This window comes from Podarcis pityusensis (genome assembly GCF_964106645.2).
Source record: "Podarcis pityusensis genome assembly, chromosome: 1".
Lineage (NCBI taxonomy): Eukaryota > Metazoa > Chordata > Lepidosauria > Squamata > Lacertidae > Podarcis > Podarcis pityusensis.
This window is the reverse complement of record NC_138028.1, coordinates 21299193-21324888: the sequence shown is the minus strand read 5'-3', so window position 1 is coordinate 21324888 and position 25696 is coordinate 21299193. Positions and strand designations below refer to the sequence as shown.

The 25696-nt window shown below is 40.6% G+C and overlaps 1 protein-coding gene across 1 annotated transcript in view; it reads left to right on the top strand.

Moving 5' to 3' along the window:
- The window catches only part of PPP4R4 (protein phosphatase 4 regulatory subunit 4), a 69596-nt gene that overhangs the window by 3885 nt on the left and 40015 nt on the right, over positions 1-25696 (top strand). The gene's annotated exons all lie outside the window — the stretch shown is intronic.

Below are 25696 nucleotides of genomic sequence, written 5' to 3'. Positions count from 1 at the left end.
CCTCATGAATATTGTTCCTCCAGTCTGCAAACCACCTCATATTTAATCACTTGCCTGGTCAACTTAGATGAAAAGGAATTGTATACAGGAAAGTGAATGGACAGACAGAGGATGGATGGAACACTCCATTGCTGCTGCTCCAACCTCTCTTAGCAGGCTACAAACCTTTTAGGAGGCTAGTAACTTTGGGGGGCCTGTTTAAAAAGATATGGTAAATAATGAAAAATTGTTCTTGCACCATAGTTTATTTTTCAAATGGGAGCCACATCTCCTTTTCTTGGGCAGCCAAAAGGAACTGACCTCCACACAATCCAATATTTCTGTGTCTTGACTGGGTAAGCAGAGATTGGACCATTGTCTGCTCACCAATCACTGTGGTAGAGGCCACTCTGGTGGCTGTCATTGGTGATTCTATGCCTACCCTTAGCGTTTGCACACTCTGATGTGCAAGGCAGATTTCTGCCACTTTTTGGCCTCACATGAATAGAACACGTTGCAAGCTGTCAGAGATGGGGAAAGAGAATAATGCAATTGTATTGGAAGGTTGCAGGCCTCAAATATTTTTTGAAACAAAAAAAGTCTCATTAAGATAAGATTTTATAATTGCTGATGTAGCTAGATAATTGCTAAGCTATATTTAACAGTTCTTAAGAGTTTAAGAGGATTCTTAACTGGTTTTGTATTCTTCTTGACCCCCCCCCCCCCACTTTACTATACAGTGGCCCAGTTCACCTGTCATAGTATACTCTAGTTCATGGTTTGCTATGAATGCACTGAGCTGTTTCTCCGCTCTTTGATCACACTGGGGAGAAACAAACTATGACCTCTAGTTTAGTGTTACAACAGTTATGTCTGATCCTGTTTTGTTCCAACAAACCTTGGTCCCTGTTTTGATTGTAACATTAAGCCAAAGGTCATGGCTTGTTCCTTCCTGGCATGAGCTAGGAAGAGGGCGGGGCAAAACCAGAGCAATTTGCTTGTGCACAGTAAGCCATGGTTTATGGCTTATGGCATGAGAATTAGGTCAATTTGTAGTTTTGTGTTGGTGGAACACAAATTCTTTCGAGTGTTCCTTTCCTCTGGTTGAGGTATGTACATTTGGCTTTTAATTGTTTCCTTTTTGAGATACGTGGTGAAATAGTGTCGAGTGTCATCAGTGTAGCAACACTAGCATGCTTTTCTTGTTTGGGTAGTCTAATTGTTCCTTGGTGCATCCCCGTGCCCCCCCCCCCGACCAGTGATGCCAACCTCACCTGGTTTTTTCTGTACATTCAGTGGCACATAGAATACCTCTTCCTGATTGACCATACTTTTCAGAACAGGCTTTTCTGTAACAACTGCAACAAAATGGGTTGTGTTCCCCCCCCTATAAACTAGTTTTGTTTGTTTGCTTGTTGTTTTTTGTAATTCTATTTTCTTTCAGTTAGACATTTCTTGTCATATTTCTGGCTGAACATCACCAGCATGCTGTTGGCTTGACTGATATGTGTTCTTTCTTTATTTTTTTGCTGTATGATTCTCTCCTTGAATCTCTAGCATTATTACATAACTTTTGGACGTTATTTCATTATGGGCTGGTTCACACTGTTCCCCAGAACACAGGCTCTACTTGTAGTAGGGTGCAAGAATGAGCTTTGGGCAGACATTTCCTCCTTGCCTCTGTCTTGCACATAGGCTTTTTAGAATCTTTTCTAGAATCATAGAATTGTAGAGTTGCAAGGGACTACAAGGGTCATCCAGTCCAATCCCTTGCAATGCAGAAATCTCAGCTAAAGCATCTATGGCAGACGACCATCCCACCTCTGCTTAAAAACCTCCAAGGAAGGAGAGCCCACAACCTCCTGAGGCTGTCTGTTCCACTGTCGAACAGCTCTTGATGTCAAGAACGTTCTTCCTTATGTTTAGTTGGAATATCTTTTCTTGTAATTTGAAGCCATTGGTCTGAGTCCTATCCTCCAGAGCAGGAGAAAATAAGCTTGCGCCACATATTGTTGTATGCATGTAGGTCCTGCCCATCTACCTATCCCCTTTTTGCAGCACATAGATGACAGGACTACTTTTGTAGAAATTTTTAGTTAATTGTAGTGTGCAAATCCGCAAATTGACCCAGGGTGAACAAGTTGCTGCCACTGTGTGCTGCATCAAACAGCAGAGCTAGCTTTCTTTCTTTCTTTCTTTCTTTCTTTCTTTCTTTCTTTCTTTCTTTCTTTGCCTTGCAAGTGAAGCCTGCCTTATTTGGACATTTGACCTCCAGACTTTGCTAGTTTCCATTTTATTTTGAAATCTGAAGATTTTTGTGTGAAATGTGTAAAAATGAGTGTGCTTTCTGAATCTGGATTGTAGGGGGGGAATGTGTTGAAGGTAACCTTTTAAAAAAAAAAATTGACAAGTTGTGCCCCAGACAACATGGGAATAATGAGGTCATTTGACTTGATTGGTCAAACCATGGAACTTTATATTACTCTGATTTCATGTTTTGTACTAGAGAAATAGGAATAGCACTGAGATACTCAATGACCTGTTCATCCCAGGATCCCATCTCTGACAAAGCCACTTACTTGGTCACCTGTCCCAAGTAAGAATTGCTCCAAGGGATCAGGAGTTCTTACACAGCCACCAATCAGCCTCATGGGTGTAGGCAGGGGGAGTCACCTGTCCCCCCCTAAATCAATGCAAATCAATGCAAATCTTAGGTTCTGCCCCCCTAACAAAAGCCTGCCTCCCCAACAAAAATCCTGGCTACGCCCGTGGTCACCCCCTTCCCCTTGCACCAGGAAATACTTTTATTAGAAACAGCACAGAAAGCATGCACAAGGTATACAAAATGTACAAAGAGACATACTCAATTGACAGCCAAAATGTTAAGGGAAATTAATTTGAAATATCCAAATTGGCGGGTTGGATGGAAGAGAGAAAAATCTTATATGAAAATGAATCTGTAATAATAATAAAAAGCCAACTATTTCTAAAATACATTCCTGAGAGCATTGCAGACATTATTAATTATTTTACATTTTATTTATTAAATTTGTATACCGCCCTTCACCTGAAGATCACAGGGCGGTTCACAACATAAAAACGCAAAATACATAGTAAAGCAAAAGCAAAAACAAACCAATAATACCCCTCTCTCAAACACATTTAAAAGGTCATTGAATGTTGCTTACCCAAAGACCTGGTTATAGAGAAATGTTTTCACCTGGTGCCTAAAGATAGGTAATGAACTTGCCCTGGGATATTTCAATTGGAATACGTTTTGCCCTGTTCTTTTTGTGCCAGAATTTGGCAATCTTTTCCTAGTTTGCCCCAAAAGAAAGCATTGTGCTTGTGTGTCCTGCCTTTGCAGTTTATTTGCACATGATCAACACATACCAAATTTTCTTGCAAGTTAAGGTGACTTCTGATTTTCCCATTTTTGTCCAGCATTTTGCTTGTCCTGCTTACTCCTTGCAGTTTCTCCTAGTTCATACTTATAGCTTACTACTATCCTTTTTGCCTTTTTTCTTTAACCGATCAAAATATGGTCCTAATAGTAGCTATCAGCGGCGTAGCGTGGGTTGTCAGCACCCGGTGCAAGGCAAGTAATTTGCGCCCCCTAACCCGGGGCAAGGCAAGTAATTTGCGCCCCCTAACCCCTAACCTGCCGCCGCTGCCAGCTTCTTCTTGCTGCTGCCTGGTCTGGTCTGGTGTGGTTCTCTCCCGCACTCAGCGCTGCGCTGGGCGGCCGCTGCACTGTCCCTCCCCCAGATAGTCCCTCACTCTCTCTCCGCACCGCATGCCTGGCACCCACCCGCTCCACAGTGGGCGGCGACCCAGCGGCTCGGATCGGATTCGCACAGCCAGCACTGCAGTGAGAGAGAGTGAGTGAGCCAGGTAGGGGCAGAGAGCTGCGAGTGCGAGCGTGCCCCCCCCAGATGTTGCGCCCAGTGCGGCCGGCACCCCCTGCACCCCCCACGCTACGCCACTGGTAGCTATACAGTGGTACCTCTGGTTAAGAACTTAATTTGTTCTGGAGGTCCATTCTAAACTTGAAACTGTTCTTAACCTGAGGTACCACTTTAGCTAATGGGGCCTCCCGCTGCCACCACACGATTTCTGTTCTCATCCTGAAGCAAAGTTCTTAACCTGAAGTACTATTTCTGGGTTAGTGGAGTCTGTAACTGAAGCGTCTGTAACTTGAAGTGTCTGTAACCCGAGATACCACTGTATATACTCAAAATGTTCTCACATACTCTTGTCATCCTTTCATCAACTCTGTGCGGTAGATCAGTATTATTATCCCCATGCATAATACTAGGGATAGGAATGGGGACTGAAACGGAGATAATATTGGCAACTGAGGTGAGATTTGAATGTGGAATTTTCTGATTCATTGCTTAGTCACTGTGCTATACAAGTGCTGTACTTCATTTTAGGCTTTATTATCCGCCTCTGAAAAGCAGTTCAACATGCAATTGCATTCAGCCCTTATGATTACTAATGTTACAATGATGTGAGCATGTGGTAAGGTAACATTCTAAATACCATCCCCCCGCCCCAGTATAGAAGTTCTTATAAGGAAAAGTACACAGACTATGATATTTTCCTGTTGTTCTTGAATTTGACTTCCATTGCTTTTGCTTTGTTATCCTGTTCCATATGTATTTGGAAAAGCCACTTTAGCCTCTCAGACCACCTAATTAGAACATAAGCTCTAATAGGTCTTGCCTCTTGAGGCTTAGCTTCTGACTTGGGAGAGCCTCAGGACATTACTTTTTGATGCTCAATACTCCTCAGCCTCCTTTATAGCATTCTCCCCTCCCCTTTAAAACCAAGGCCTTACACTTTCAAAGAATAACATAACCAATGGGTTATGCCTCCTGGGGTATTACGTATTCTTATTAAAGATTGGGGGAGAAACTGTTTGCTGCTCATTATCCTTGTGAGGAATCATTAGAGCTGCCACTCATGGTAAAAATGAAGAAGAATCTTAACGTGCGCATTTATCTAGTCATACATTTTATTGCCTAGGATCATACCATTCATCTGATGTACCAAATGGTCCAAATATGTAAGCCAAATTTCTTCTCTCGACCCTTCAGTGAGGAAGGATCTTGTTCCTCATGCACTTTGAGGCTTTAGTTTGAAGAGAAAATGTGATCATCTGAGGGAAGCGGATGGGGGTGGGGATCTTGGCAAGGGAAGCCTTGTTACTCTTTCACAAAGGTAGCTTTCATGAATGGTTGTGTGTAACAGTGCAGTCAGGGTTTCTACAGCTATTACAGAGTATTCATCAAAGCTGGAAAAGTATTACGTACAGTGGTACCTCAGGTTAAGTACTTAATTCGTTCCGGAGGTCCGTTCTTAACCTGAAACTGTTCTTAACGTGAAGCACCACTTTAGCTAATGGGGCCTCCTGCTGCCGCCGTGCCACCGGAGCACAATTTCTGTTCTCATCCTGAAGCAAAGTTCTTAACCTGAAGCACTATTTATGGGTTAGCGGAGTCTGTAACCTGAAGCGCCTGTAACCTGAAGCATATGTAACCTGAGGTACCACTGTACAAGGGAAAGGATCCAGGAGAAGGGCACAAATGGAAAACAGGGACCGACCAACTATTCCTGATAGCCAGCCTAGTTGCCCCAGAGTAAGACAATGGACAGAGGGTGCATTTCCTCTTCAAGAGGTGGCATTCAAACATGTACAATCTTGATGCTGAACCAATTGTGTTGAATGTAGAAGCACATATAGATATGCCTTTGCATGGCATTTGGAAATGCATTTATGGCAGAAATAGCACATGTGTTGCAAAATACCCACTGCAGCACTTCTGGAAGTTTGTAACGCTGGCTGTCGAGCTGACAATATTTTTGTCCCTTAGGTCACCTACTCACAGATTCTACCAGATCCTGAGTTTGTAATAAGTCAGGGACAGCCTTTCATTTTAAAGACCCATGATATTTTATGTTTGTTGTAATTGTAACTTTTTGCACTGAAGATAAATTAATTATTGCTTCAGAACAAATACACTTGAATCAGAGAAGGGGGAGGAGAGAGTGAAGGACCCATATGGATGCCATGTACACAATACTGAAAGTATTAGTTATGCTGTCATGCAGGCATGCAGATGAAATAGTTAGCTCTGGGAGGAAGAGCAGAGAAAATGTTGCTCGTACTGATGCAGCCGAGCTTTTGGATCTGGAAGCGTTGCACTGATATCAAGCAATGGATGAGTCACTGGCTCAGCGTTGCTTGTCCTGAAATTCCACTGATAATTGTAAACAGTAAAATCCTTCCTATTGTTTTCATTAAGTATCTGTTTCAAGATTATGGTGTGCAGTGAGATGTTGCTACTTCTTCCAGTTTAAGTAGTAGTGGGGTGTGTGTGTGTGTGTGTGTGTGTGTGTGTGTACATGCACACAAATGCACACATGGGACCTACAGCAAAATATTGCATTGTAAAGTGCTTGTGTTCAGGATGCCATTTTGGCTACATGAGGCTTGACACTTGGCAAATGAGTTCATTATCATTGTGTGTGGGATGCTTATGTATATATATTTGTATTTTGGACCACGAGAAGAAAAAACAAGTAGGGGAAATAATATATGGATAGATAAGAATAGAAAATTATTCTGCATGTTGATTATATCATTTTTATATAGGTTTATTCTTATCTCCTTTTATTTGTGATTCACAGGTTGAAAACTGTTTTAGCAGCACATTAAGTACCCTTTTAATGTCACCCTCACTTGTGATGTGCTTAATTATTTTTTTAAAAAACATTTTGTTTAACCTGTCTCTACTACTAGTCAAACTATTTTTTATTTTTTTTTGCATATAATGTAAATTTAATAGATTTTATGGTGGTCAGGGCAATACTTCCTTATTCTCCTGATATCTCTAAAATTTAAGATGCTGGGGGATAGCAATGAATGATAGGAAAAGCAGAACTCTGCTAGTACCTTTGGTTTTTGTATACCGTTGGACTGATCCACCAAGAGTATTATATTTTCTTTTTTCATATATTTTTAAGTGTGCAGTTCAGCTCTTGGGCATTCCTTAATGCTCATCCTTAACTGTTACACTGTAGATGTTTTTGTACTGTGATTTTCTTTTCCAGCTGTGGAAGGATGTTAATTCTTTTACTGGAAGTTTTACCAGCTGAGCCCTGTCCCTGTGTGTGTCATTAAGATACGCATAAAGAAATAAAACACAGCAATCTTAATTTTGGAAAATGGTGAATTACAATAAAATGCAGTAAAACTGACAGTTAAGTTAGTAGGTGAAACGATTTTGTTGGCTGAGCTCAGAATACTGGAATTTTAGTGTATGAAAGTGATGAGAGGCCCCGATCCAGAGAAAATTAGTTACAACAAGAGTTCCACTGAAATCAAGGAAATGTTGGTAGTAACTCACTTAAGTCTCCCTGATTTCAACATCATTCTAGATTCAGGTAGGTAGCCATGTTGGTCTGACGCAGTCGAAATAAATTAAATTAAAAAATTGTCCAGTAGCACCTTAGAGACCAACTAAGTTTGTTCTGGGTATAAGCTTTCGTGTGCATGCTTCTTCAGATACACCTGAAAAAATCAATTTTTTATTGATTTTAACATGGCTTAGGCAAGGATCTGTTCCAGGATATGTATGTCTGTGTAAAAATGAAGTTCCAAAAATGATAAATTAGATATTTGTTTCATTAATTATTTGAGTGTGTGTATGCCAACATAGCAGTTCGAAAGCACATCAAAAGTACAAGTAGATAAATAGGTACCGCTCCGGCGGGAAGGTAAACGGCGTTTCCGTGCGCTGCTCTGGTTCACCAGAAGTGGCTTAGTCATGCTGGCCACATGACCCGAAAGCTGTACGCCGGCTCCCTCAGCCAATAAAGCAAGATGAGTGCCACAACCCCAGAGTTGGCCACTGCTGGACCTAAAGGTCAGGGGTCCCTTTACCTTTACCTTTATGATCTACATATATGAAACCTTTCCAGTGGCTTAAATGAGACCTGGGCCTATTCAGTAAATAACCACTTACCACCATTTTTTCATTGCTGTGTTAATATAAGTGCAGCACTTTTTAAAAAGCTGAGTATGAATCAGCTGTGGCAAGAAAGCAAAGTCACCTTAAATGATTCATTCATTCTGTAAGAAAGCTATCTCTGATCTATGGCTAACACCTAATAAAAAAGAAAACATGGCAGCTTAGCTTGATATGGTGTAGCTGTTACTTCTGAGAACCTGATCCTGGGCAATGGAGATGGTTCAAAAGGCTGAAATAATGTGGGTGGGGAGGGGATCCTAAACTTAACTAGTGATCCCATTATTTAGCTAAGGTCCAGAAAAGTGGCAACTAAGAGAATGGAAGGACAATAAGACATTAAAATGGTCCTGTCAGGTGGTATTTTGTGAAGAACTGAGAGAATGGTGCTCTTTGACTTTGTCAGAAGGTTGCAGACGTTATCAACAGTTAATTTTTTGATAAATAAAAGCACACACATAGACATGAAATAGCTAATATTTGGAATAGGCTCAAAATATTCTGTAACTTGAACGTCTTCATTTGAGGAGAGCATGGAGCAGGGTGTGTGTATGTGGCCTCAGTAGGGGTGTGGCTTGGGAAAGAGGCCTGAAGAGTTTTTGGAGAGCTGAAGGGCCACATTCAGTCCCTGGTCCTGAGGTTTCTTACCAATGTTTTTGAAAATCCTTAAAGAAGTTGCACCAGTTTACATCACTTTAAATTAAGATTTGAGTCATGAACATACATGTTTTCAGTGTTGAAGATTTAAATGAACAAATTGTCGTTCCAAGAATGTGGATTGTGTGAAACTTTGTAAAGTTTGGCATGCAGGGAAGTATGGTGTGGTTGTTTCATCATAGTATTCATTTACATTAACCTCACTCATATTGAATGAACTACAGATCATTACACTTTAGGCAGATTTTGTGATAATCGTTTGTGAAGTAATCACATGGCAGCTTCACCTGCTACTACAGTTTGCTTGGATCTAATCAACCCATATTTGTAAGATGACAAAGCAGTGCTCATAAACTTTCTATCTTTGTACCATTCTACTGCACATAAGGGTGATGTGGAAAAAGTAAGATGTTGATAAAAGCAGATGCAAGTTTGCTGTATGTTGGTTTGTACAATTATAGCACAATCTGTGCATGCTGTTAGATCAGCTTGTTGGATATAAAATGGTTTCTTAAAATTATTCCCTCACGGTGACATAAAATGTGCAATTTTGTGGATTGCACATTTGTCTGAAATATGACACACACAGCAGTGATTTATTCATACTTTTGCCTCTGCTGTACGTCACGCCTGAATCACAGTTTTCCCCATAACAGTATAAGCAGGACAACTCAGGCCAAGCAATTTGAGGTACACAAAGTACACCATTAAAATGCATTGCCCTAGCTGGAGCATTCCCTTCTTTGAAGTGCTGACCCATCTTTAACGGAGTTGTCAGGTTTGCATCTGCAGACTATGTTCATGAAAGAGTCCCATGTGTACTTGAAAAGGCTCTGAGTCGCAGAGCTCTTGATTAGTGTGCATGAGTCCAACTGTAAATAGTTGCCAGCCTCTCATTCTTGTGTCCGTCTGTCATTCCACCAGGAGATCTCAAGCTGCTGCTTCACTACTGGTGATGGTGGAGGTGGGCAGGGTGACCACAGGGGTGTGTGTGTGTGTTGTAAACTGCTTAGAGATTCTGTTTGCATTCAAGCAGTATGTAAATTTTGTACATTATCACAAACCTAGCCTATTCTAGATACGCTTTTCGCATTGATCTGCAGACAGCTCCATTCATTGATAGCATTTTATACCTCAGTGGAACTTTTGCCGGCAAAAACTGTAGGACATGATGGAACACTAAATGTTATATTGTATTATCCAGCAGTGCTGCACCTCATGACCAAGATACTTCTGTAATGTTTACCTGCAAGCAAATACTGCAAGATTCCCCACAATGTTTATTAATAGATTCCTCAATGTAGGTTCTACCTCTTTTATTGCTTCTTGTACAGTGGGGCTGAGGGAAATGATGAATTGGGGTGGGGTGGGGGCTTTAATTATTACATTTCTTTTTTTTATTTATTTTACAGCAAACTTTATAAAAGAAAGAAAAAGTGATGAAAGGAATAGATCATTAAAGCCTCATTAGGAGTTGAAGATAACCAAGGGGTATTAATTGCTATTCTCACATGGAACAGGAAGCAATAAAATGAGAAGACCCTACAAGCAGGAAGCTTTTAGTTAAAGGCTTCACTAGTGTACATCATATTACCCTATTGTATTATCAGCCACCTTGTTAAGTAAGTAGGTTAAGGACCAGTGCCTGATTCAAGGTCACAATTGAGTGTGGATTTGAATTCTGAATTTTCTGGTCCAAGTCCAGCACTATGTTTGCTATACAATGGTACCTCAGGTTAAGAACTTAATTCGTTCTAGAGGTCCGTTCTTAACCTGAAACTGTTCTCAACCTGAGGTACCACTTTAGCTCAGGTGGCCTCCTGATGCTGCCATGCTGCCGGAGCACGATTTCTGTTCTCATCCTGAAGCGAAGTTCTTAACCCAAAGTACTATTTCTGGGTTAGCAGAGTCTGTAACCTGAAGCGTCTGTAACCCGAGGTACCACTGTACTGGCTTTCAGAATGTTTAAAACATGAGATCTCCCTCCCTTACCTGTAGTTCAAAGGGGTACAATCCAGGAATCATAGAATCATAGAGTTGGAAGAGACCACAAGGGCCATCGAGTCCAACCCCCTGCCAAGCAGGAAACCCCATCAGAGCACTCCTGACATATGGTTGTCAAGCCTCTGCTTAAAGACCTCCAAAGAAGGAGACTCCACCACACTCCTTGGCAGCAAATTCCACTGTCGAACAGCTCTTACTGTCAGGAAGTTCTTCCTAATGTTTAGGTGGAATCTTCTTTCTTGTAGTTTGAATCCATTGCTCCGTGTCCGCTTCTCTGGAGCAGCAGAAAACAACCTTTCTCCCTCCTCTATGTGACATCCTTTTATATATTTGAACATGGCTATCATATCACCCCTTAACCTCCTCTTCTCCAGGCTAAACATGCCCAGCTCCCTTAGCTGTTCCTCATAAGGCATCGTTTCCAGGCCTTTGACCATTTTGGTTGCCCTCCTCTGGACACGTTCCAGTTTGTCACTGTCCTTCTTGAATTGTGGTGCCCAGAACTGGACACAGTACTCCAGGTGAGGTCTGACCAGAGCAGAATACAGTGGCACTATTACTTCCCTTGATCTAGATGCTATACTCCTATTGATGCAGCCCAGAATTGCATTGGCTTTTTTAGCTGCCGCGTCACACTGTTGGCTCATGTCAAGTTTGTGGTCAACCAAGACTCCTAGATCCTTTTCACATGTACTGCTCTCAAGCCAGCTGTCACCCATCTTGTATTTGTGCCTCTCATTTTTTTTGCCCAAGTGCAATACTTTACATTTCTCCCTGTTAAAATTCATCTTGTTTGTTTTGGCCCAGTTCTCTAATCTGTCAAGGTCGTTTTGAAGTGTGATCCTGTCCTCTGGGGTGTTAGCCACCCCTCCCAGTTTGGTGTCATCTGCAAATTTGATCAGGATGCTCTTGAGTCCATCATCCAAGTCGTTGATAAAGATGTTGAATAAGACCGGACCCAAGACAGAACCCTGTGGCACCCCACTAGTCACTCTTCTCCAGGATGAAGAGGAACCATTGATGAGCACCCTTTGGGTTCGGTCAGTCAGCCAGTTACAAATCCACTGAGTGGTAGCATAGTCAAGACCGCATTTTACCAGCAAGTTCTGCAGTGTGTGCTATTTTTGCATGTTTGAATCTTTAGAACTTTTCTGATTATGATTGCGTGTACATTGCAGGTATCGTACCCACTGTCCATAACCTTATCCTACATTAATTTAGTGGAAAGTCCAAGTAGAGTCTAAAAACTTAGAACTGTATGCACAATTAGGGTCCTTTCCTTTTTGAGGGCACCTGATAATGCAGAGAGAGACTACACAAGTGCAAGTTGTAAACTTGTAGACTTTATCCTTACCTTCCCCTGAATATGGAGATCAAGAGGAGGCATGGTGCATCCCTTTCCTTCCATTTAATGTGTGAAAAGGGCTTCTAGCTTCAAAGTCATGAGCGGAAGGATGAACACCCACACAAGCGTGTTGGTGATTTCCAATTACTTCTTCCGTAAGAAGGAAACAGCATGTCAGCTTGCCATTAAGGAAATGCTTTCCACTATTTCTAGTACTGTGTAGCTAAAGCTTTTCTAGACAGGAGATATATTTCCTTATGTTTATAGCATTTCTTTAATTTTAAGATTGTGAGTGGGGGAGTTTTCTGTTGGCAAACAGCAATTAAAGCTTGAACTTGGTGAAATAAACTCTGAAAAAGAAAGAAAGAGGTTACCGGCATACACTTGATTTGGCAATGTCTCAAAATAGCCATTTGTCTGAATTATTCCATTCTTGCTGGCAGTTCTTTCGTCAGAAAACAAAGGAATAAGAAACTTGGATTGAGCAAGCTGATCTTGGTAAACAAGGTTACTATGATACATAGCTACAGTAGCATGCAGCCAATTCTTGTTTTTATTTAATCATAGTTAAACAACAGTGGGCTAATCATGTTGACTATCTAATGGTAAATTAAATAAACCATTGAAATGTAAGGACTCCCTTCTTTAAAACAGAAGTAGTAGGAAACCTGTGTAGAATTAGCCCATTAAATAATTCAGACACAAGCTTTGTGGCAGGTAAAGGCCAGTTTGTAACTAGATATCTTAATAAGAACAGCAGCAAATTAAACTAAGTGTATAGAGTGCGTTAGTTTTGGTTCCAGACAACTGAGACAGACAATGTAAGTAAGGTGAGATATTTTGTTCTAAAGGTCTTCTAGCTGTCGAAGTGGGAGGTGGACTTTCCCAGCAAGGTGTGGAGAGTTGCCAGAGTGGCTTCAGATTTCTTTTATTTTTTTATTGACATGAACAACTTAAAAAACAACAACAATCAAAGCATAATAAAACATTAAAAGTTCATAACGGGTAAAAAAATAAAGAAGAAGAAGCAGCTTGCAAAAAACCCAATTCCCAAAGCCTTGTGAATAGTAGTGGTGATATTAATATAAAAATAGTAACAACAACACGTTTTCACCTGTCTCTCTGAAGGAAGACACGTGAGTCCGACAAATGGGCTTCCCAGGCTCTTGGGGCCACTATTGAGAAAGAAGGATGTCTTTTGACCTCCCTCAGTGTCTCACTTGGGCCAAGTCAGACAAACAGAAATGATGAGATTCTTCTTTTAGGCTTTGTGTTTTCACTACAGCACCATTAGTGCATACTATCATTTACAGAGTACAGTGGTACTTCAGGTTAAGAACTTAATTCGTTCTGGAGGTCTGTTCTTAACCTGAAACTGTTCTTAACCTGAAGCACCACTTTAGCTAATGGGGCCTCCTGCTGCTGCCGCGCCGCCAGAGCACGATTTCTGTTCTCATCCTGAAGCAAAGTTCTTAACCTGAGGTAATATTTCTGAGTTAGCGGAGTCTGTAACCTGAAGTGTATGTAACCCGAAGTGTATGTAACCCGAGGTACCACTGTATCATAAACCTAGCAACTCCCCTATGAGGAAAGATTACACTGTTTGGGGCTTTTAAGTTTAGAAAAAAGGTGATTGTTTTTATATGAGGAGGTGCTCATTTATGCCACCAGACACCCACAACTAGAAGAGCTGCATGGTGTGCTATTTCTGCACATTTTAAATGGCTGCTGTCCTCCTGCCAATCTGTTTACCTGGGGCCAAGCGTGAACTGTGTCAGAGGAATAGTATGGGCTCCGTGCCTTCCTGCTGGGGAGGCTCAAACTGTCCTAGGGAGACTCACTGTATGAAAAGTTCTGTTTTGTAAAACCATATTGAAGAAAGAGTGAATTGAGTTAAGACCTTAATAGACATTGTAGATTGCTATAGCACCCTGTGGCTTGGTTAAATAACACAGCAAGCCTACCCCACCTTCTTTGTCCAGTATATGTAGATTGCAGTTTGGTGCTTGCAGGAGTATTATAGCATTGTGTAAACAAAGGTTGAAATATGACTAGCACCTGCTTTCCATTGCTGAGAATGTTCTAAGATGCTTGTAGACCTATAATTTCTGGAGTGTTAGGTATGCCTGCTGAGATTGCCATGAACTCAAAAACTTATGTTGACTACTGTATTGATCTCTGCTAGCCATAACAGACTGGGGATAAGTGGAATTAATGTAAGCAGCACAAGGGGAAGGGAAAAAAAAAATTATTGTGCAATTGCCCCATGCTAGCTGGAACTTTTTTCCTGGCACCTTTCACTGGTTTTCAGGTTGAGGCCCGGGAATTTCCTATCCACAGAAATGGGGGGGGGGGGACATCTTTGGAGAACCTCTGATAGAGCATGCAGTATTGGGCAAGATGGACTAATGGTCTTGTGTGTGTGTGTGTGTTTCTGCTTGCTCACATAAGCGCATGTCCCCCCCCCCCCCATATCTCAGATTCATATTTTCGTATAACAGACAACACATTTTTCTTCTGCATAAAATGTTTCCTTTATCAGATGAAATAAGACTGTACCTGTATTATTATTATTATTCATATGCATATTTTCTGTGGGTGTTTCTAATCTCTTTGTGTAGAGAATGTAAGCACAATCAGAAGTGGCAACTATGCCCAAAGCAATGTCAAACTTGTAACATTGTAATCTCCTAAAATTTTGATAACAAAATGCTAACAACAGATTAGTAACAATTCACACTGGTTGAAACTGATGTTATAACTCTCTGCTATCAGTACTGAAATTAGCAGTTGGGTTGCTGCCACAAAGGCAATGATATGTATCTGCAGTTCTTTTTTGTCTTGGCAACTAGTGCATTCTGGAGATGGAGAACTGAAAACCTGGAAGGGAAGTTGATGTTGACTAACCACTGATGCCATATGCTGAGTCTTCTCAGCTAATGGGTGAATGAATATTAGACATATCATGTCTTAAAGAATGTGGTTCTTGAATTCTAACAGGTGAAACAAAGAGGATAGTAGCAGTGATTATTCAAAGAACATGGTATCATTGAAGAGGTTGTACATAAAGTACAGTAAACCCCAGCACGCCCAATTCAATTTCTATAATAGAAATTACAGGCTGCTCCAATCTTTGTCAACTGGTGTGAGATTCCAGGGGTCTTGGCACTCAGCCAGGTTTGTGGTTCCTTCAGAAATTAGGCACAGCAGACACTGCAGTGTCTTTATGAAATATGGTCTTTATGAAATATCTTTATCTAAGATTTAGTAAAAATCTTAAAAACCAAAAAAGCCTCATAGCAATATATACACATGAGAGGGTAAGCTAAGGGTCTTTGCCACAACAGGGTGCTTGCTGGAGACTTCACATGATGTGATTCTCAGTTTTGTGAAAGTGTCCAACATATGTTCAACTCCTGGGCTACTGCAGTGGTTAGAAATTCGGTAGATGGGGCATGGATATCATATACCATACTTTTCTGTGTATAAGATGAGCATTTTTTATTTAAAAATTATGTCCAAAATTGGGTGTCTTCTTATACATGGATAGTGCATATTTGGAAGTTGGGATTGGTTTGTGTCACGAGCCGGAAATTGTCAAGCGGGTATTTGGCATGTTATTGGTGTCTGTGACATGGGTTGTTGTTGATTGGCTGTCACTACAGCACTAGGGTGGGTGATTGGCGGCTTCTGGTGTTGTGGGGACAGACGATAGGTGGCCTTTGTGACGTGTGCAAGTGGTAGCGTAGGTCAGGCGGGTGAGCGATTTTTGACAATTCCCCCTAAAAACATTTGGCCACCCCCCCAAAAAAGCTCAACAACTCAGGGCAATCCCCCCCCCATTTTCTTAATTTTGCATCCCCAAAAATAGGGGGCATCTTATACATGGAGGCATCATGGAAAAATAGTATGTTAAGTATGGTATGGTAGTATGTTAAGAATTGGAATGATAACCTAAGGAAGAGGAATTGTGGCGGGAGGAAAGAGAGATGCTTTAAAAGTGGGCCTTATCAAGCATTGGAGTAATATTTTACATACTTTCAGCAAAACATTTCCTTTGAAGACAGTAGGACACTCTGGATCCCTTGCCCTGCGTTTTACCTTTCATTTATTGTTCATTGCCACAAGAACATAAGCAGAGCCTTTCTGGATCAGAGTATCCATTTAGCTAAGCATTTCAATTGAAACACTACTCTGACCTGAAAACCAAAGCAGGCAAACAGTGAGCACAGTCATGCTTTTGATTTGTACAAGAGATTTCTTTTTTTAAGTACAGAAGGAGCCCATTGTGCTAATTTCAAAGCTGTTTCTTCAAAAGAAGTCTTCACCTGTTCTTGAAGTCTCTAGTTTTTCTTTGTAATATAGCCAGACATTTTCACACATTTGTGGTTTGACTTCCATAAGTAGTCATATCCACATTTCCGGTAGTTCTAAAACCTGGCTATTAGTTTATGTTCCTGGATGAGCTTCCACCACTTTTGGTTTAACCACTTGACCCTTTGTGGTGATCATTGTAGCCTCTATGTTGTTTTACAGTGGATGTGAATCACAGTAAGTGTTTTGTATACGAAAAAACCATAATACGAATCAGTATGAGGCATTTGTAGCTTGACACCATTGGTACAAACTGAATGGAACAAATAAATGTCCAACTTTTGCTATTCTTGCCATTTGCATTTTGCAGTCACAAGTGATTGACCTGGTAGGAAGGAATTTGATTGTGTTTAATACTTTGTTCATAGCTATGTGAATTAAATAAACTGGATATGAAATGTACATTATGACTCAAATGCTTCTAGTTGTCCAAAAACTTTTCTGTTGTGTAATCTGCTGAATCACCATTACCAAGTTACAGTGTCTGTGCATTTGAGCCTTTATTTGCAAAAAAACAAAAATAGAACCACTAGTTGCTGATATTATGGAGCAAAGCTAAGTTTTCATCAGTGTCAGATATCTGAAGGAAAGATATGCTTGCTTTATTTAACCATGACCTTCCTAATACCTTTTATAATTTAATGAGAACTTATAAGCTGCTTCCTATATTAGTTTCCAAACCAGAGTATGGAAACAGAAATATAGAGCTTGTTCCAGTTGAACATAGGCACAGTGCATGGATATATGCAGAAGAGTCCTAGTGGCTTTATTCCTTGTTTTCCTACCAATGTGAGAGTGTTAAGTTGAATAGCAGGGAAAAGGAGATTTATACATGTGTTTTGTTTCCCATGAGTTACTTGTGCTCCAGAGCATAAAAACCTCCATATGTGTGTGCTATGCTTGTCCTTGACTGAATCCATAATATCAGGGGAAGCTTACTGCAATCTGGGCTTCCCAACACATATATCTCTTAACAGCGCAGACATTTATACTGATTTATAGTTCTGATGGTTATTAGTGTGTTTGTGTACTTCTGTATTGCAGCTTATGTATTGTACCCCACCCAGACCTCTGATGAAGGCTGTACATATGACTACAAATATCTATGTATTTAACCCAAATACTATTTGGGCAAAATAACTTGGTGATGCATTTGTATACATTTCCCTTAATTAAAATTCACACTGTGTAGTATGTGTGTGTGTGACTGCATATGCCTCGTATCTCTATGCACTGTTGGTGTGAGCATCTACTCTTGGGTTTTCATTTATTTCTGCAGCAGAGTTCTTTTTACAGAAAAGTTTTCCTGCACCTTCTACTTCTTAACAGCAGCAGCAGCAGCAGCAGCAGCATTCCAGCTATCTCTTAGTGAAATTCCCATTACAGTCATACCTTGGGTTACAGATGCTTCAGGTTGCGTTTTTTCGGGTTACGAACCCGCTGAAACCCCGAAGTACCGGAACAGGTTACTTCTGGGTTTCGGCGGCCGTGCATGCACAGAAGCGCTAAATCACACTTTGCGCATGCTCAGAAGCACTGAATCACAACCCGCGTGTGCGCAGACGTGGCACTGTGGGTTGCAAAAGCTGTGGGTTGTGAACATGCCCCCCGCATGGATCACGTTCGCAGCCCGAGCGTCCACTGTACAGGAATAGAATCATAGAATCATAGAGTTGGAAGAGACCACAAGGGCCATCGAGTCCAACCCCCTGCCAAGCAGGAATAAACACCATTTGGCTCAGAGTCTTTATTATTTACAAAACTTTACATTGGTCATCAGTAAAGAACAAAACAAATAAAGAAACATAATCTTTTCCTCCTTTTAGCCATCCGGCCAGAGACCTAACGCTGACTCATTCACATTCTCATTCTCATTTACGCTGACCCCAACTTAGTTGATCTCATGCCCTGATAAGGACACCTGTTCCTGGGAAAATTTTCCGTTGCCTAGCAACTTGTTCAAGGCCATTTACAAGTTTCTTCTAGAATATTCCAACAGCCCTCCTGACTTGAAATTCTGCCTTGAGCACCTGGTATTCTCCCCCCTCCTTTTATTCAGTAAGTCCCAATTCCATAGTCAGCATTTGAAATTTTACAGCAGTCAAATGCTTTGTAAAAATATCTGTAGTCATAAGCTCTGTGGAACAATACCTGAGCTTGAGCCACACTTTAAAAATGCAATTTTTCACATGTGCATAGAGTATATCTAAGTGTTTTGTTTTAGGTAGTATCTGGGTTAGCGGAGTCTGTATCCTGAAGTGTATGTAACCTGAAGCATATGTAACCCGAGGTACCGCTGTATGATGAATGGTTCCTTTAAGGTATCTTAAAACACGTTTCATTGCATTCCAATCTTGCTGTGTTGGCTTGGACATTTTTCTGCTAAGTATGTCAGTTGCATTTGATATGCCAGGCCTGGATATGTTTGCTAAATAAAGCAAACTTCCAATTACACTTCTGTATTTGTCAATATCCTCAAATTCTTTTTCATCATCTTGCTTTTAATATTCTAGAGTCATTGGAGTAGCAACTGGATTACAATTCTCCATGCCATTTGACTCCAGCAGAGCCTGAATTTTACTACTTGGGCTAATCAGAAAAGAGCCTGATTCATCTCTGTCTATTTGCATGCCTAGGTAATTTGCCTGTAATCTGTTAGAAGTTAGATTTTTCTATTTTACCTTATCCAGTCAGCTGTTCCAACCAGTAAGAGCTCACAAGCTGGGTGTTGCTCAGTGGTTAATAAATAAAAAAGGAGAAGACAAACAAGCAAGTCAACATTATTCTAGAAAAGAACACAATATGTATTACAGTGTTCCTTTACCCTTTGAGTCTGAAAATTTTGAAGTACAGTCGTACCTTGGTTTTCGAACAGCTTAGTTCTCAAATGTTTTGGCTCCCGGTTTGCAAACTATTTTTGGAAGCCAAACATCCAGTGGGGATTCTGCAACTTCAAATTGGCTGCAGGAGCTTCCTGCAGCCAATCAGAAGCCGTGCTTTGGTTTCCAAACGTTTTGGAAGTTGAACGGACTTCCAGAACTGATTCTGTTTGACTTCCAAGGTACGACTGTATTGTAAATTGATCTTGATTTTCTTGTTTTATCTATTTGTACACCACTTTCTTGTTGTTGTTGATGATGATGATACAATAAAGTGGTGTACAATTTTTTATGAAATAAATAAAATCAGCTGGACTCCAACTTAGTCTATAGGGGTGGATCCCTTAGAACTTACCTTTAGAGATGATGGAAAGTTGACTGAAACCACCAGCCATTATTGTTGAGAAGGCAGTTCTGGATGAATTCTGTCTCTAGTATTTTTAACTGTCCAATCCCTGACCCACTGACCAAGTTTATATGGCATGTTAAACTTTAGTGAAATGTGCAAAAGCAAGAAGGAGTTGCCATGAGCCTTAGTCTCTTGTGGTCCCCCTCGCTTTTCTCCTACAGCCAGAAGGAAGACTTCAGTAGGCTTTTGCTTTGCTGAATCTTGCTTTCCTTTGTCCTGTGCATCACAGCTTGTGGTTTATAATGAATGTTGGTTAATTTAACAACCCATGGTTCAAAGTTTACTTGTTTTGAAACTGAGCTTCTTATATGCCCAGATGACAAAACAAGCTGAGATTTGGGGAAAGTGGTGTGTATGTGTGTTGGGAAGCTGTTGAAGTCCTCTTCCTGGCTACCTGGTTGGAGGCTTGTAGAAGAAGAAGAAGAGTTTGGATTTGATATCCCACCTTTCACTCCCTTTAAGGAGTCTCAAAGCGGCTAACATTCTCCTTTCCCTTCCTCCCCCACAACAAACACTCTGTGAGGTGAGTGGGGCTGAGAGACTTCAGAGAAGTGTGACTGGCCCAAGGTCACCCAGCAGCTGCATGTGGAGGAGCGGAGACGCGAACCCGGTTCCCCAGATTACGAATCTATCGCTCTTAACCACTACACCACACTGGCTCCTTCCATACCATGCACATTTCACTGGATGCTAAGTTGCACCCTAGCCTGTTTTGTAATACAGGTTTAACAGTTGTTGATGTAGGTCTGACTGTATATAAATTTAAATCCCCCATTGGTCAGTGGGAAAGAAAATCAAGGGGTAACCACTAACAAGTTGTGCCATCAGTCGAGATCTAACCATGGACGGAAGGAGTATTGGGTATGACACATGTGTGCTCCTCTCCTGTGCTGCCCATGACCCATCTATGTTTCTGCCCTGTTTTGCCTTGCATATATGTTTGGTGGTGGAGCCGCTCAGCCAGCAGAACGACTCTGCTAGCATATCTGTAACTGTGGTGTCATATCTTGTATTCCTTTAGTGCAGGGTTTCCCAAATTTCGGTCTCCAGCTGGTTTTGGACTACAGTTCCCACCATCCCTGACCACTGGTCCTGTTAGTTGGGGATGATGGGAGTGGTAGTCCAAAAACAGCTGGAGACCTAAGTTTGGGAAACACTGCAAGTGTATTGGGGCTTCTGCCAAATGCTAAAACCTTCTTGACCAGTGGTTCTTGAGAGTCTGTACCTCGTGTCATGCATGTGGCTGATTAAATTATTGTTTCTTTGCATATGAGTAGAAACAATAGTTCTGAAGCAAAAATTATACTTTCTTTTTAGGACTTCTGAGTAGACTTGGCAAGGATTGTTTGAGCCCTAACAAAGATGACTGATTGGTTGTGCCCATGTTTTGGAAGAAAATGGGTTTTTAAAGTTGGTATTGGTCACGGGGACTTGCTTGATGCTAAAGACAGTTCCCTAAATATATCTTGAGTTGGAGGATCACGGTTAAGATGCACACTTGAGTTGCATGAAATCTGTAATTTGCATATCTTTCTCATGAATATGCAAGTTCCTGTTCTGTGAACGCCTTGTACTAATTCTATCGCACTCTGATAATAGTAACCTTTAATTGTGAAAAGCTTTCAGTAACTCATGGAAATTTTTACTATGTGGGTCAGAATATTGAGTGCTAATAATTTGTGGTGAATTTGGGCTCCATTTTATCTTGAGGGTTCTTATTTAAGTAAGTCACATATTTAAATGTATCTTTTAAATCACAAGGGATTAGGATCTTGCTTTTTATATTTTATCTATAACAATAGTGAACTGAATCCTTATGAAGTCTGAATGGCCCTATCCATCAACAAGAGGGAGGTGTCAGCATAAGAGGGAAGTATCAAAGGTTTGCAGAAGTACAAAAAACCACATGCACAACCCTTTAGAAAAAGGCCCAAAGTGGTGGAGGACGTGAAAGACAGCCCAGTGAGGACTGACCATGCTTAGTGGGCTTAGGACGGGAGTGAAATGGAGTATCCTGCAAAAGGGCATGAACATTTCTTGCTGAACAGAGCACTCCAAACCACAGCATTTTGTTGCCATTTTATGTGTATTAACTCAACATAAATATTAAAACCTTGACAGATTGAGCTTTGTAGGTAAATGAGACTCTGGTTATTATGATTTGTGGAATTGTTGTATTTTAAATTGATTTTATCTTATATTATATTTCTGCATTGTTTGTCCTTTTTTGTACATCATTTTGGAATTTCTTCATATGTTAAAGCAGTTTGTATATATTTTAACACAAATAATCATACTGCTGTTGTCAGGTTTCCAATGAGCTTTCAGGTTGTTCAAAAGTTATTTGGAAGGCTGCAAAGAATATATATTGCCCCCAGCCATGTGAAATGACTTTTTGATATACTGTGAAGAGTCTTGTCATTTCTATCCTTTGTCCCACTATGTTTCATGATGCGCAGCTTGAACAGATTAGGGCCCACTGAATTCAACTGAAGTTTCTCCCAAGTAATTTAAGAATTGCAGCCTTACTATTTCTGAGGCATGCATCCAAAACTGTTAATGGATCTGCTTATCCACTTAGTAATGGTGATAAGAAAGCTCTCTAAATATGTTTCTGAAGGCAAGGCATTGAGATAAGCTCATATTCAGAGTTTGCATCAGTCATTATCTTGAAGTCTATTTGAGCAGAACGCTCTGCCTTGACTTCAGAAACATAGTGCTAGAGCAGGATCCTCCAGCTTCTACAACCTTCAACATGCTCTAGACTAGCTAGAAAAGTTGAGCTTTGTATTTATTGGGTGTGATCTATTCCTCTGTGTGTGTGTCTGTGTGTAGAGGGGAGGAATCAGTACCAGTAGCATACCCACGACTACTGGATTGTTCTGTCTAGGAGGTTTTTGCATTTGTTACTCACTGAATTACCTCTCACCATGGAAATAGCTGGAGCAGAACTTGTCCAACTGTGCAGATCTTCCTACTGGAATCAAAGAGTGTAGATGTTGTGCAGTCTTGTATATAACAGCACAAAAGGTAACACCCAACTCTGCCATTCCACTAGCAGAGCAAATTTCCACTTGAACAATGCAAAGTTAACTTGGTAACCCCCACTCAAGTTGCAATAAGACATACAAGCAAGGCAAACATTCCCATAATATATACAAGCACTCTAGGACTATAGGTCAGTCTTTTTCACAGGCTCCATCAACAGTCTTAAGGGAGCCCCAAGGTTGGTAAAAGTTATTTAGGTGGCTTGGCACCCACCCCCCCAAAATGCCTAAGAGGACAGACTGTAGTCTTGTGGCCACAGGATACTGACTTAGTGTTGCCATTGGGTTTTTTTGTAGTTGGTGGGGTGATGACAAACTAACTGGGTGGAAGCGGGAATGGGATGAAGCGCTGAAATCCTGAGCAACAGCATTGAGCACTGCAACATTTTGTTGCAGGACCTGATTGTTTGTAATCTAATATCACTATATATAGCTTAACTTCTATAGAAAAAAATTGAAAATGTAGAAATGATTTTCCCTCCATGAAAACCTTAGCATTGTGAAGTTTGTTCACACAATGGCAGAATAGTTAAGTTGACTAAGTTTTGGGGGAGCTTTCCTGTGGTTAGTGCTTTTAATAAAACGACACTTTCTAGACAATGCTGAATTTGCAGCAACCCCTGATTGAAATAAAAAGTGTGTGTGTATATTTTGATGCATCTTACAGTGTTAAAACTGCTGGAGTGACCACAATATGATAGATGGTTTTAATTCAGAATCGCTAAAGAGCAGAGGATCACCAATTCTGCTATTTAAGTAGAAATAAAAGAAAAATCTTCCACAGTTGGAAAATTACAGCTTGTGTAGGTGTTAAAAACCCTCTGCTTCTCATTTTAAATTGACAGCAAGCCAGCCACTTGGAGCTTTTTTTTTTTTAAAGGAAAGGCCTCATTTTTCTTTAGAATTGCATATCATCACACCACTTTTTTGCGTTAACATACAGTTTACACAAATGCTGGCTTCCTTTTTGTGCCAAAATGAATGAATCTCTTCCCATCCCCCCTGCCACATCATTTTATTGGTTAACTTCACGGAAAAGGATTCACATATATGTGTTTATTATAGTATAGCATGTTAATGTGTGATGAAGATTTTTTTTTTTTAAAGCAGGATTAATATGAAAAAGATTTATCTAGTACAGAATTAAGAACTTCCCATAAAGACAAATCTTGGAAGCAATTCAAAACTTTGCTATAGTTTGAGAGACTGACACTGTGTACTTAACATTTCCATCTGGACCCTTTTATTTTTTAAAATATGTGTGAATTTATTAACAGAAACATGAACATGTGAAAGTGCCTTATACTGAGTCAGATAATTAGTGCATCTGGGCATACTGTCTTCAAGGTCTCAGACAGATGTATTTTCTAGTAACGCTATCTGAATTCCTTTTAACCATATATGTTGTGGTTTGAATTGAATATGTTGTGCATTCAATTTTGAGTTTTTTGTTATGTGCCTCTTTCTACTACAAATAAGCAATGAGGTTATTCTTATGTTCCTTATCTTTCTTCCCTCCCCAGCCCTTCAAAAGGACCCCAGTTGAATATCCCTAAAGTTTTTATAACAGATGTTATATTATTCAAGGATAATGATTCCCCAGTATGAGAGTTGTCTAATACATATACATACATATACCGGTATATCTATCTTTCTATCTATTAGTTAAATTAGTGAAATCCAATATTCTGCATAATAGCCTGCCTTATTACTGAAGAAACCCATTCCGATTGTATGTCAGGATGTAGATTGGAGTCCGTAACTGAACTACTGTAACTGAATGTTGGTTTTCATCTCAAATTTGTCTACTAAGGGTATTTCCCCAGCACTCAAGTTACAGTTTCCCCCATATATAGCATAAGGCTCAAGTGCCAGAACCTGCTATTGTGAGGCTCCTAAAATATCATCCCATGCTCATGTTATAAATTTGTCTCCTGTCCTGTATGTAGAGAAGCCCATGGGTGAGAAGAGATACTGGAAGGAGCAGGAGTAGGCAAAGGCTGTAGCTCAGTGGTAGAGCATTTGCTCTGCATGCAGAAAATGCTTGGTTCCATCCTTGGCATCTCCAGGTAGGGCTAGGAAGGGATTCCTTGTCTGAGACCCTGGAGAGGCACTCCCAGTCAGCACAGATTATACTAAGCTACATGGACCAATACTCTAATTCAGTATTATGCAGCTGCCTATGTTCTGTTCCTATGTAAGCCAATCAAAAGCATACCAGCCACTCAGTCAGTAGCAAGTACTAGCCTGGAGGAGCTGGACTTTGGACAACTCCATGTTAACAGCTTGTTCCAACAAGGTCTGGAACCCAACTGAGCTGTTGTGGCAAGAATGGACAGCTTGCAGCCCTACAAATATTTCTGGACTCCAGCTCCCATTAGGCCAGGAAGCATGGCCAGTGGTCACAGATGATGGGAGTTGCAGTCCCACAGCACTTGGAGAGCCACAAGTTCTCAATCCCTGCTTTATGGGGAGGAATATAGAAGGACCTTTTCCATGTTCTGCTTCCTCTGGATGAAATGGTTGGTGGATGAAGGAAGAGTATCTTACGGTACTTTGAAAGCAGAGCTACAATAATTTGATTCCAAGCACTTAGCATCTTCACTCCTTTTGTTCACTGAGATCCAGCTCTGTGAGAAGTGAAATGACAAGGAATCTGGCAGAGGGCCTTCTTGGTAGTGGCACCAACCCTGTGAATGCCCTCTCATCAGATGTCAAGGAGATAAGTAGCTATGCAACCTTTAGAAGGCATCCAAAGGCAGCCCTGTATAGGGAACTTTTAAATGTTTAATGTTTTATTATGTTTTTATATATCTTGGTAGCTGCTCAGAGTGACTGGGGCAACCCAGTCTGGTGGGTGGGGTACAATTATTATTATTATTATTAATAATAATAACAATAATAACAATAATAACAACAACTGGTTATTACAGATTACTCTTGCTTGTGGTTTCAGGGTTGAGATT